At 34.6% G+C, this 14,770-nt stretch overlaps 1 pseudogene; it reads left to right on the forward strand.

Moving 5' to 3' along the window:
• Positions 1–13,288: 13,288 nt before the first annotated feature.
• On the forward strand, positions 13,289–14,493 carry LOC101637605 (annotated as a pseudogene).
• Positions 14,494–14,770: the final 277 nt, after the last annotated feature.

A 14,770-nucleotide genomic window follows, 5' to 3' on the forward strand; every position in this document is an offset into this window, starting at 1 on the left:
TCTCTTTTCTTTTTCCTTTTTCTTTTGTTAAATAAGAAGTCAATGCCAGTGTTATCATGGACAGAGAGGAATGGAGTAATATCTGACATATTTCTTGCCTTTAAGAATTTAAAATCTAAGTTATAACTCAAACCTTAGGGAAAAAACAATGAAATTTTATATATGATCAAATCCAGAATTAATTGCACTAGACTTAATTACTCTAGATGGAGTTTCCTTAATTTTTATTTTTGAAAAAACAATCCATCTCCACTTGCTATTAACTTTCTTATATGAATGTGTTACAGGGAAAATTTGTGTTTAAATAATGTACCAACATATCGGCTATCAAAACTTTATGGAGATACTGTTTTATGTCAGGTAATATTCCTAAGGTTGAAAGCTATAAGATGAATGGAATTTTTGTCTTAATGGTAAGAGGTGGATATAAGCTAAGTTCAATTATTCTTCAGGTTTCACCTGTCTATTGGAATAGCTTGGCTTAATTCTATATTCCTAACAACCAGAAGCTCCTACCACTAATTACAGGAGAACAATCACAAAGAAAGACAAAATGGAGGTGGCTATTTTATAAAAATCAGTAGGAAAAAATGGAACAAGAGGTGAACATACAAGACAATATTATCATGGTTGATATGAGATATAGGAGTTTGAAATATAAGTATTGAACTCAGAATAGAAATAAGCAAACTACAATCTACATTGTTAGTACCAAGTTTCTGTGAGTATTGATGATTACTGAGTCACTAATCCAGCTGTTGCGCTGATAATCTTTAGAGATAACATTTAGATATAACTTTTAGAGATAACTTTTAGATAACTCACACTGAAGTGGCTGCTGTTAGCTTGCAGTGCTATGTCTTAACCTGCTACGTCATCAGAGAGGGACCCTGTTTGTGTTTATGTTGAAGGGAAAACAGGGAAATGGAGAAATGAATTTGACCTTGGATAATAGAGTATAAAGTTGTCTTTACTCCAAGCTAATCAATCATAGAATATGATACTTTGGAAATTAACTGACAGGACTTAACCACAATACTCCTATTTTAATAGCAACAATCTGGGATACTAAAAAAATATAAAATTAGGAAAATTTCACCATTAACTTCAAATTTTTGAAAGTGATTAAAATGAAAAAGTATGGTTTATATAGCCCACTATCCTGAATAATATTTTTTTGGCAAACCTGAGAACATTTTTTTTTTCATTGTACCCATGAAATTTTTATTATGTTTTCAATACATTAATAGTTTATAGAATTTGCAAAATAAAGAAGATAAGTGATAGAATTAGTGTCATTTAAAAGGTCCAGGAGATAAGCAAAATACCTAAATTTTTCTCAGTATCACTAGAAGAAATCATGTTCTTCTTTACCCATGTTACTACAATGTCCATGTTACCCTATATGCACATATACATATGTAATTTATTTTTAAAATATAGTGCATCTTTCCAGGTCTATTTTAGTTAACTAAAACAGGTAATCCCCCCTAAATAGACTAAAAAATTCGAATATTTATATAAACATGTATTTACATATACACACACACATGTATGTTACATATATTCATATTTATTATTTGTATGGGCATATTTTTTTTTACAAAAAGAACTGTGTTTTCAAATACCTGATTTCAAGTAAAGCCAATGTAATCAGGAAGAAAAGCAAGTGTACACAAGGAAAGTATTTATCTTTTTTCTAACAGCTGTCAAATGTTTCCAATTTTAAGACAAGGACTCCCTTTACTTTCCCTAGAAATCACTAATGTTGATATATGGGAAACATTCTACAGAAGTAAACTTAGGATTTCTACACTTTAGTCGAAACGTTAGCTACTGACACACTGAAACTCAAATAATACTAATTTAAGTGGAGAATAAAGACATTTCATTTTGATATTAACTAAGTAGAAGCAAAAAAAAACACTCAGAATTATAGCTATTTTGGAATGAATTATTTGCTTGAATTTCCCCTCTTTTACCTTTTTTTAAGAGTATTTATTTATTTATGCATACAAGAACTGGAGCACGGGCCAGAGATGTGTAAGTGGGAGAGTATGAGACTGAGTGGAGAGTTTAACAGGCAGACTGACCTAAATACACTGCTGAGGGGAACAGCGGGCAAGACAGGAGAGGTCTGCCATGCCATGTGGGTCACCTCCCTGGCCAGGGATTGAACTCCTGCTGCAGTGGCTGCTGACAGCTTCATAGTACTGTGCTTGAACCCCTGTGCCAAAAGGGAGGCACGCCTGTTTTATCTTTTAAGTTTAAAAAATGCCACTAGCTAAAAAAGAGATCTTCAAGAGATGTATAGTAGACGGTCCTGGTGGAAAAATCTGTTTTACATCCACAATCAAAAGGCTTAAACAATCTTTATTTTCTTAGGAAAATAATCTACAAATAAATTCACATGTAACTATGAATCATACACGTGTGGATATGCATATGTAAGTTTATTTATGTGTATAGATACATTACACATACATATACACTTGCACACCAATGAAAATTTGACTACCTCTGTGAGCTTTTCAGCTAATTGTAAATTTGTATAATTTACTGATGCCTATTAATTATTGTACTAAAATAATAAATTACTAAAAATACCTTTAAGTCACAAACACATGGAAAGTTCTATGGTATATATTTGCAATAATTATAAATTTATATTTTATGGTTTATATTATGTACAAAAATATTTCTCTAATTTTATGTTCTCATTGTACTCAAAAGAGAACGGGGTGGCCATAATTTTTAAGACAAAATAGGATTTAAGTTAAAAATTGTCTCATGGGACAAGAAAATACTATATAGCAATGACAGAATCAATTCACCAGAAAGTTGAGATAATTGTAAATATATATTTAGGTGCACCTAACAGTAAAGTACTCAAATATATGAAGTGAACATGACAGAATTAAAGGGGAAAACAGATTGTAACAACAACAACAACAAAAATAGTTGGAGGTAAGAACAGACTACTGTTGATCATGAACAGAACCATCAGAGAAAAAAAAAATTGAGCAGGAACAGGAGAACTGAATTACACTGCAAAGAATTGAAGATAAGAGATATACATGGTAAATCCAATCAGTAACTGCAAAACATTCTCATTTTTCTCAGGCATGCAGACTATTTTCCTGGGTAGATCACATTCTATGCCACAAAGTATCTTAAATTTAAGAAAATTTACATCACACCAAACATCTTTTTCCAACTATAATGTATTCAGTAGAATTAATGTGCAAACCCAACAACACTGACATTCTTAAAAAAAAATAAAAAAGAAGATTCAAATCACAAAATACAGAAATAGAAGAGGAGACATTACACAGAGGTAACCAATAAAATTGATCAAAAGAGGCTACTGTGAACAAAGAATATTATCTATTTTTAAATCACTGGAAACCTCATTTTGAATTTTTTTCAAGGATTATGATGGGAGGACTTAATTAAAAATCATTTTAGTTTATGGATTTTAGGAAAATAATAAAGTTTTTGACAATAAGGGAAGAACAGTGCTTAACAAAACTTAAATCATAAGTTTTTCATTAATCGACTATATATTCTAAAATGCAAGCAAAAGTATAACTTTTTACAAGCTCAGAAAACATAGACGCCTCAGAAGTATACGGTGGAACTCATACACATGCATACCAGGGGTACACTGAGGAAAAAATGGCATACTTTATTAACTGAGCTATGAGGCGATCAAAATGATTGGCAAAAAGAAAATGAGCACTGATTAAACACAGTGTTTTTCATGTGTCACAACCTTAAAATTATCAGTGAATGTATGCAAATTGCAGTTCATAAAAAATAAAATACACATATATTGTTCTAAACTTTCTAGATTTCTTTGCCTTCTGTATGTTCTTTTAAAATCACTTTAAATAGGCCCTCCCTGGTGGCGCAGCGGGTTAAAGCTTAAGCCACTTCCTCATGAGTTCGATTCCCGCCTGCCCCGGAGGTGACCACATGGCGTGGCAGACCTCTCCTGACCCGCCCGCTGCTCCCTGACCCGCCCGCTGCTCCCCTCAGCAGTGTACTTCGTTGATCTGCCTGTTTTGCTCCCCACTCTGTCTCTGGTGTATCCTCTCACCCTCCGCATCTCTGGCCTGTACCCCAGTTCTGTATGAATAAATAAATAAATCTTAAAAAAAATCATTTTAAATAATACCTATTCATGTAGATTTTGTGATGTAAAATATCTAGCCTTTGTACTGTTTATATAACATTATCCAGAGCATCCGATATCTTAATCAGCCCAGCTGCTCAATATTTCCCATTCCCTCCTAAACTACTTTGTACAAATTATACTCTAGACTTTTCTAAATTTATTGTAATTAGAACTATAGATTATAGGGGTACTTGTCCAAACTCTACTTAATCTCTCATCTACATGCAGGGTAACAATGTCAAAGAAATTAGGATTTTCACATTCAATGCTCCTTTTCCCTAATCAAATTAAATGGATCATTAATATGCTCTCCTTGTTTCCTATATTAAAATAATAAAAATATAATCGATAGAGTCTTATTTAGATTTGTAACCCGCCATTGTTTACTATCTTCTTGCTGGAGACTTAATTTGCCACTCAGACATCAATGGTATAAAAGTAACTCACTTTAATGAGTTTACTTGTAAAGTACTAAAACGAGCAAATTGAGATAAAGTTACATACAATTCAGAATTTTCTTTAAATTTCCTTAAAATCAAATTAAAGTTAGGGTAAATTTGAAAATGTATAAATTATCAGAAATGTATACTTTGTGTGTCTTACTGAATGATTTTTTTGAAGGCTTCTTTTTCAGTAAATATGTTTAAAAAAAAAACACTAATTGATTGCTTACCATTGTACCAAGAAAGTTTTTAGTATTATTTTACTTTTTTTAATAATAACATGTTTTTTTTTAAGATCTATTTATTTATTCATACAGAACTGGGGTATGGGCCCGAGGTGCAGGGGCTGTGAGAGGCTTCACCAGAGACAGAGTGGGGAGCAGAACAGGCAGATCGATGAGGTACACTGCTGAGGGGAGCAGCAGGCAGGTTCAGGAGAGGTCTGCTGGGCCAAGTGGGTCTCCTCTGGGGCAGGGGATCCAACTCGCACAAAAGCAGCTGCCGCTAGATTGCAGTGCTGCATCCTAACCCGTTGCACCATCAGGGAGGGTACTGTTTATTATTATTATTTTCATTCATTCATTCATTCATTCATTCATTCATTCAGATTTATTTATTTATTTATGAATACAGAACTGGGGAACAGACCAGAGGTCCTGGGGGTGAGAGGATTCACTAGAGACAGAGTGGGGAGCAGAACAGGCAGATCCACAAGGTACACTGGTGAGGGGAGCAGCGGGCAAGTCAGGAGAGGTCTGACCCACCATGTAGGTCACCCTGGGGGCAGGCAGGTATCAAACTCATGCTGAAGTGGCTTTAGCTTCTTAATGCAGTGCTTCAACCTGCTGCACCACCAGGTTGGGCCCTTATTTTATGTTTAAGTACATTTAATCTTTATAAAATTTTTGAAAGTTATTATAAACATTTCCATTTTACAAATAAGACATATGTCAGACAGAAATATACAATCTTTAACTAACATTACAAAATTACTGAAAACTGGACACAAGAACCAAAATCTATCTATTCCTCTGTATTGGAGTTCTCCCTTTTCTTGAATATTCTCACGAAGCTATCCTGGAGAACTTATTTGAACAGCAATCATTTTCAACAGTAAAAATTTTTTTTAAAAATATGGAAGACAAAAAATAAATATTTTCCAGTCTAGTACATATACTGTAGCCCTACCCCCATTTTTGCTAATGCTACTAGAAATAAGACCAGACTATGTTACTGAAAAAAAAAAAAATTCTCCATATACTTACCATGTTAGTTTTTATTATGATGGTATAATATGCTACTACAACTCCTGAAACATGTCATTAATTATAGTGTAATGTAGTTATTTTGATTCAACATTTCAAGTGACTGCATTCAGTCTTATGGCTAATCTTAGATGCTCTATGAAATGGTACAAAAATGTACTAAAATAAATGCCATTTGCCACAAATATACTCAAAATGGAAAGGTCTAAGAAGTTTTCATTCCATCACCAATGTCTCTCATAAGATCTTCAATTTACACATATTATGTTAGTGAAAAACTCATGCAGCATTTAAAACTGCTTTTAAGATTTACCCTGGAAGTGATTTTTCACACAGAATTATCTGAATCTGTGATCTACAGTGAATAGTTGCTCTGAATATCATGATTTCTTACATGAAATTTATTTCAGCTTCATGGATCATTAGGTATTCAGAAAGTATTCAGAACAAGTTCCTATTGAAATATTCCTCTGTGGAAATACTGACAAGGGAAACCCATTGAAAATAAATTATCCAGTCCCACCCATATTTAGCATTTATAGTAACCTATTCAAGCTTAGATAAAACTAACAAAGAGCAAATAGTTGTTCATTAATTAATATCCTGTAGTTCTATCAAAAATTGATTTCCCCTCCCCCCTCTTTAAAGTGCATTGTTTAATATTAATCTTAGATTAATGCTTAGTACTGTTAATGTCAAGAATACATATTTACAAATAAGTATATAGCTAATCTTTTTTTTTGTATATAGCTAATCTTACTAAAAAAGAAATATAAACCCTCAGATATAAAATTTGTATCATATTATCGAACTTTATTATAGAATATTATTGGTTTAGTTCAAACACACATATTTATGTAATTGCACGTTATAAGTGCTCATTGATTACCAGTAGCAGTTTATGAAATTACTGTTAAGTAACATTATGCAGGTCTTCCTGGTGGTACAAAGGACAAGTCTCAGCTTTATCAGGCTATTGCCTGGGGTTAAGTCTCAGTGTCAGCCACTGAGGCAAGAGTCTGATCCTCCCCAAGGAGTTGACCTGCATGGTGCAGCAGACCTTACCTATCTTGTCTGTTCCTCCTCCTCAGCAGTGTACTTCAGTAAATCCACCTGTTCTGCTCCCCATTCCCTCTCTGGTGAATCCTCTCACCCCCTGCATGTCTGGTTTATACCCCAATTCTTGTAAAGGCAATTCTTTAAAAAGTATCAATATACACTATAAATACCTGTGATTTGCACATACCTTTCTTCTAACTGAAATATAACTTGAACATAAAAGGTAATTTCTAAGATTTCCAAATAAGGTTTATATAGAAAATGAGAAAACTAAGTTCTACATATTTTACAATTGTTTATTATTCATAAAGCTAACACTGTCACTAAATGTGGCATCTCCAGATGGCAAGACATCAGTGGGAGATTGGGAAAATTTGTAGAATCAATTACCATTTCAGGTAAAATTAAACTTAGAAATGGAATCATTAATATGTTGAATATGCATCTGGTTACAATTTTTGAACCATTTAAGAACATTTCTATCTTATTCTAACTCTTGAGCCTTTTACATGTTGTAACAGCTAAGCCTTCTCTATCTGAATTAAGACCATATGTGAAGTTTAGTCTTATCCCTAAGGAGTCCATCTGGAACATAAGATGTCAATCCCATTGTTAAGTTTCAGGGTAAACATCTGAGCCTCCGGGAAAAAGGTAGTGAAATAAGTTGATTAATCAGACATTCTCTCTCTCTGTCTCTCTCTGTCTCTCTCTCTCTCTTTTTAAAGCATGTTTGTCACATCGAATATTTAAGAAGTTGTTAAGATTTAAGGTAATTTTTATTTGAAATTAAGTTGTCATTTATATAAAAGCATCTATTTTATAACTAAAATGCCTTTCAAAGTTTTCTTGGGAATGCATTAATTCCTTCATAATCTACATTCTTTTTAGTCACAGAATATAGAACCAAGTAAATTAGAACTGGTAAATGTGCAATGTAGACTATTGAAAGATTTATTAGTGAAGTTATATAAAGTACATATGGTTTAATATTTAAGGACATTTATATTAAAATATTTTCTCTTCCATAACCCTCTAATAGGACCATATAAAGCAATGTTATTTAATATAAAATCCTTCCCTCAACTATATAATTTTATTCTAGTTACTATAAAAGTCTTGAGATGAATATTAAATGTATATTAAAATAGTAAAATATACTATATACAAAATGATGTTCATTTATGATTTGGAGGTAAAGCTTCATACCCTTTAGGTCATCACAACACATCTATCACCAAGCACTTAGAGACCCAGGAAATCGTACCTACTCTTTAGTTAAATACAGCTGACTAGCCTCCATAAAGTAATGACTAAAAGTATTTATGTACATTATTGTTATAAGCATGTTGAAAAAATTAAATAAAATATCAACATAAAGCCCTCCATGGTGGCGCAGCTGGTTAAGGCACAGTACTGAGAAGCAAAAGCCACTTCAGCATGAGTTCAATCCCTGCCCTGGAGGTGATCCACATGAAGTTGCAGACCTCTCCTGACCTGCCCGCTGCTCCCCTCAGCAGTGTACTTCATTGATCTGCCTGTCCTGCTTCCCACTTGTCTCTGCTGAATCCTCTCACCTCCCCTGCACCTCTGGACTGTACCCCAGTTCTGTAGACACAAATACATCTTTAAAAAATATATATCAACGTTATATAAATATGTATTTAATGAAGCAGTAACTACTACAAGTTTTATTAACCTCCCATCTCTCAACAGACATCATTTTAAAAGTCTGAAAAAAAGGAATATGTATAAATATATTTGCTGCAATAATGTCAACTAATGGAAGTTTTGAGTGAAAGCATTTCAGCATGCAGCAAAAAAACTGCTTTTGCTCAAGACTTCCATTCACTTGACATTGTTACAGCAGAAATATTTATACATATTCCTTGTAAAATGACATCATACTCATCAATATCTCACTTTTTGCTAACAGTAATTATACTTTAATGCATTGTTTCATCTTGTGAAGCTAGTATTGAGATTAAGATTCTTATTAAATTATATTTGAGTCACAGAATATTGACATACGTCACACAGAATAAAATCCTAAAATTTCTTTATAATAACAATTATAGTAATTCCAAATGATTAGTATTTCTTCATTCTTGATTTAGTTAACATATTTTTAAATATAATAATGACAAAACAAGTATCTTATAATTTTTTGTTGTGAATGCTAACTTGCTATTGATAAAATGAAAGCTGTGACCACTGACAGAATTTTAACTTCCAAAGAAATTATAAATTCTAAGTCTAGAAATTCCATCTATTCAGTAAAGTGAAAACTGCATGGTATAACTTGATACTATTTGAAAAGCAAGTACAAAAAAAAATTCTATATAGCATTTTTTCTATAATATAGCAAATATAAAATTCAAGAAAAGTTAAAGAGCCTGACAATTTCAAGGTTCTATCTTACATGAGCAATATTTATAGTACAACTCTTTGAGTGGGTGTAAGGAATTGATCCTCTAGAAGAAACCAGTGTATTCAATTTTCTTCACTTATAATACCCATGTACACTTTCCAAGTATATATAGTGATTACATTAGTGTTTACCAGTTTTCTGAACTAATATGGTGATAACGGTATCCACCTGCTGATGCTAAAACATGACACTTCTGTTGATACTGAATTGTGAACATGTCATATTCTCTAACTTTTAGTCAAGTCACGATTTCTCTGAGTACAATGTCAGTGGAAAGTCATTCCTCAATATTGAAAATAATAACATTTAGCACAAGGGGGTGTCAGTAGATCCACACAGGAAAATACTTTAAGAAATTGTTTGTATCTGCTGTCCTAGAATCTTTTGAAAAACCTAAATCCAATTAGGGCAACCTGATTTTATCAAGTGCGGTGTAACGGAAGAAAGTGTTTGCTTAATCGATTTTTTTGAATCTTTGCTTTCTGAAGCAATGTTGAATTAATAGAAGGTTCATGCTTTTCAATGGAACTTGAAAAAGAGAGGACCTTAAAGAATGAGGATTTGGCAGTGTATCTCAGTACTTTTTTAAGAAACAGCATACTTAGTAAAAGAGGTGTAGGATGCCAATTCCCTTGGAAGAAAAAGTAAATTAGTATAACTTTAGGTAAACTCTTCTTCATGACTTAGTACTTGCCAACCGAACATTTATATTATTTGGCCACCTAATATTGTCATTATACAAAATAAGATCTAATGATCAGAACATCCTGTGCTTTGTTCATTATTTACTTTCCTTTCCTCCCTCCCCTCCACTCTCTCCCCCTTTCTTTTCTTCCTTACTGTCTTTTTCTATCCTCTTTTATCTATTTTGTCTATTTCCCTTACTCCTCACCTCCCTCCCTTTTACTTTTTAAACTATTTTAAAAATATTTTCTGTCATAATTTTGCACATGTTCACAAACATTTTCAGACCTAAATATGGTTATATTTAGACCATGGAGTTATCATAAAAGGATAAGTGGAAAATAAAATGAAAAAAAAAAGAAAACCAGTAACAGCTTGATTTGAATATGACAACATCTTTAAAACTATTTTCTTTTAGCCTATTTTTACTAATATTATATCTAATTGTCACAAGACTGTTTGGTTCTGTTACTTCTCTAAATTATAATCCACGCTGGACTTTGGCACTGATTCTGATAGAAATTCTCAATGTCCTGATTCAAAGCTGAAGGAAGCTGTTTAATAACTTCCTTTGCTCATAGTTACTATGATGCTGAAATTTCTCTCTCACATTAAACACACAAAGGTGTAAGTCATTGTTTTGGGTTTCACATACACACTGTAAGAGTAATGTGTGAACATTTTTAAAAATGGGCCCATGTAAAAGATTAAAAATAAAATTAATAAGTCCCTTTCCATGTCACCATCCTTTTCTCTCAGATAATCAACCTATCTTTCTAAACTATCTTTTTTCTTCTTATAGTTGTGTCAGATATAGTAACATCTATGACACAGTTCTTTTATTTTCCTGGGGAGCACTGTACAATACCTGCTGATATTACTTTCAGTAATATAATACTTAACTTGCACTATGACTGTTGTACAGAGTTTATCAGAAAAACTAATTTCTTAATCCCTTATGGTATTATATTACATTTACTCAAATTTATATTTATCTGAGATTAATTTTACCCTGGACATAGTCCATTCAAATACCTCTTTTTGCTTAAACATTTTTGTTTTGCACTCCCATACCAGCACACAGACATTCCAGACCAAGAATTCAGAAATGTACAGAAATTCTTTACACATACCCATGTAGATAGCTTATAACAAACGAAACAAAACAAACCTAAAACCAATCCAAACACAGAAACACTAGATTTGAGAGATGAGACTTTGAGAACTTGCATCATAATCTATAAATTCTTATAAAAATCATTTTAGTCATGGCCCTCCCAGGTGGCGCAGCGGGTTGGAGCACAGCACTGCAAGCTATCGTCAGCTGCTTTGATCCACACCCAAGAAGTAATCCACATGGTGCGGCAGATCTCTCCTGACCCACTTGCTGCTCCCCTCCGCAGTGTACTTTGTTGGGCAGCCTGTTCTGCCCCCCACTCTATCTCTGGTGAATCCTCTCGCCACCCCTGCACCTCTCGCCTGTACCCCAGTTCTGTATGCTGTGCATAAATAAATCTAAAAAAAAAAAAAAAATTCAGTGACACATTACTGGATTGAACATTTCAAAGAGAATCAGTTTCAGAGAGTATACGTAAAGCAAGCATGATTATCATGTAAACTTGTGTATGTTTCTGTTTACTGGATTTGGATAAATGAGGTAGTTCTTCATCTGGGACAGTTAAAAACGAAGATTTTTAGAAGTTATTGAACTCAATACAGGCATTAGGTCTAACAGACAAACAGGCAGATAGGAAATATAACCTTCTGTTATATAGCACTGCTACCTCCAAATATACTAATTAGTGCACCTCAGCATCCAGTCATATAGCAAGCTCACATCTAGGAAAAAATAATTACAATAATTTGAATTTCTTTACTAGGTTATATTTTCTGTGTAAAATTTTCTTATAAAACCAAACACACATTCTAGGGCTATTTGCTACAATTTCTTGTTTTTTTCTAGAAGTGACACATGTATACAGAGTCTTAGTATTGAAACTCTCTCATAGAGTTGCCCTAAAGCTCAGAATACACATATTAACTTATTTTATTCACAGGTGTGCAGATAAACACACACAATTCTAAATATGACATTAATTTAGAAAGTAGTGAAATTATTTTATTTTTATGGACTTTATGTTGTATCAGTAATGATAAGATGAAAGTTCTAGAAGTATTTGAGATATAACTAAGATAAACTGAGAAAATAGAAAGTAAAAGTCACTTACAGACACACTTTGGGAAAATTTCAGAAAGCAGAGCAGAGACAGGCATATGGGCAACAGGTTAGTCCAGTGAGTAAATTACATAAGCTTTATTCCCTGAAATGCTGAAAAGTTTTTTTAATTACACTTAAGTTAAAAAATATTGAGGAGGCCCTCTCTGGTGGTGCAGCGGGTTAAAGCACAGCACTGAGAAGCTAAAGCCACTTCTGCATGAGTTCGATTCCCGGTGACCACATGGCGTGGGAGACTTCTCCTGACCCATCCGCTGCTCACTTCAGCAGTGTACTTGTTGATCTGCCAGTTCTGCTCTCCACTCTGTCTCTGGTGAATCCTCTCACCCTACGCATCTCTGGCCTGTACCCCAGTTCTGTATGAATAAATAAATAAAAATCTTAAAAAAAATTGAGGTAACACTGGTTTATAACAATGTACATGACTAAGAGATATAGCATCACCTCCTTTAGATGGAAGTCACCTCACCACACCCGCCAGCAGCCACCCATACATACCATGTCCTTGTAGTGCATTTTACTCTCTTACCTCACCTTCTGCTGGCCTCAGTTCCATAATCAGATATCCAAGGTTTGTTTTAGGTGTGGTTTTGTGTTATGCTTTTTTTTTCTTTATATTCCATATATGGTATCATAAATTGAATAATTAATTTAAAATTAAAGTAGTATTTTTCATTTTTTTTCACTATGTTTTCAGATTCGGAGAATTTCATAATCTTCTATTTAATATGCATTTTGTAATATGGATGTAGACATTATGAAACCAGAATTCTTTCAAGAATTCTTTGGCTTGAAAATTATAGCTAACTGAAAAATGCTATCTTTTTCTCCATTCTACAAAAGAAGGCAAATACAATTAATCATTGCTCAAGTAATGTTGACATTATTATATTATCCTTTCATTTACCTAAGTTCATAAATGTTTTTCTTCTCAAAAATCTACTATTAAGGCATTTCCGAGCTGCCGCGACTCTGGCCAACTGGGACTGAAGGATGGATCCGGCGGGCGGCGACGGCCACTGCGGGTCCCTTGCGGACCCACGGGGCACCTTCGTGTTGAGTAACCTCGCGGAGGTGGTGGAGCGCATCCTGGTGTTCCTACCCGCCGAGGCGTTGCTGCGGGTGGCCGGCGTGTGCCGCCTGTGGAGGGAATGTGCGCCGAGCGCTGCGCACCCAGCGCGGCGTGGCCTGGATCTCCGCGGGCGCGGCCGACGCGGGCCGCCCGGAGGAGCATGGCCTGCTCCGCGCGTTCAGCGGAGCTGGAGAATGTTCACATCTTACCACAGACGGTTCTTTATATGGCTGATTCAGAAACATTCATTAGTCTGGAAGAGTGTCGTGGCCACAAGAGAGCAAGGAAAAGAACTACTATGAAAACAGCATTTGCCCTTGAGAAACTATTCCCAAAACAATGTCAGGTCCTTGGGATCGTGACCCCAGGAATTGTAGTGACTCCAATGGGTTCAGGTAGCAATCGACCTCAGGAAATAGAAATTGGAGAATCGGGCTTTGCTCTATTATTCCCTCAAATTGAAGGAATAAAAATACAACCCTTTCATTTTATTAAGGATCCAAAGAATTTAATGTTAGAAAGGCATCGACTCACTGAAGTAGGTCTTTTAGATAACCCTGAACTTCGAGTGGTCCTTGTTTTTGGCTATAATTGCTGTAGGGTAGGGGCCAGCAATTACATGCAGTGAGTAGTCAGCACATTCAGTAACATGAATATCATCTTGGCTGGGGGCCAGGTGGACAACTTGGTGTCGCTGACCTCTGAAAAGAACCCTCTGGATATTGATGCCACTGGGGTGGTTGGACTGTCATTTAGTGGGCACCGAATCCAGAGTGCCACTGTGCTTCTCAATGAGGACGTCAATGATGAGAAGACTGCCGAGGCCGCCATACAGCGTCTGAAATCAGCCAACATTCCAGAACAGAACACCATCGGCTTCATGTTCGCATGTGTTGGTAGGGGCTTTCAGTATTTCAGAGCCAAAAAGAATGTGGAGGCTGATGCGTTTAGAAAGTTTTTTCCTAGTGTTCCTTTATTTGGCTTCTTTGGAAATGGAGAAATTGGATGTGATCGAATAGTCACTGGGAACTTTACACTGAAGAAGGGTAATGAGGTGAAGGATGATGATCTGTTTCATAGCTATACCACAATAATGGCACTCTTTCATCTTGGGTCACCTAAATAAAGCCACCTGTAAAGGGGCTTTCGTATATGTAATTTTGGAGGCTCTGCCTTTTCCAGGAAATGGAAACTTGGGATATATGTATTTCAGACAACAGTACCTTTTTATGTATGTTTTGTAGCTTTGACTCTCTAAAGATTTATGTTGAAATTGTTTTTTAATATATTAGATGAAGAACAATTTTGTACATAAGGTAATACAGACCCAGAGTTGAGAACTTTTTGTATCAGATACAAACATCCTAATTATGTCTATTGTACCATAAGTAGCTGCTATGTTA

Source organism: Condylura cristata, unplaced genomic scaffold (assembly GCF_000260355.1).
Source record: "Condylura cristata isolate star-nosed mole 26May11 unplaced genomic scaffold, ConCri1.0 scaffold00010, whole genome shotgun sequence".
Lineage (NCBI taxonomy): Eukaryota > Metazoa > Chordata > Mammalia > Eulipotyphla > Talpidae > Condylura > Condylura cristata.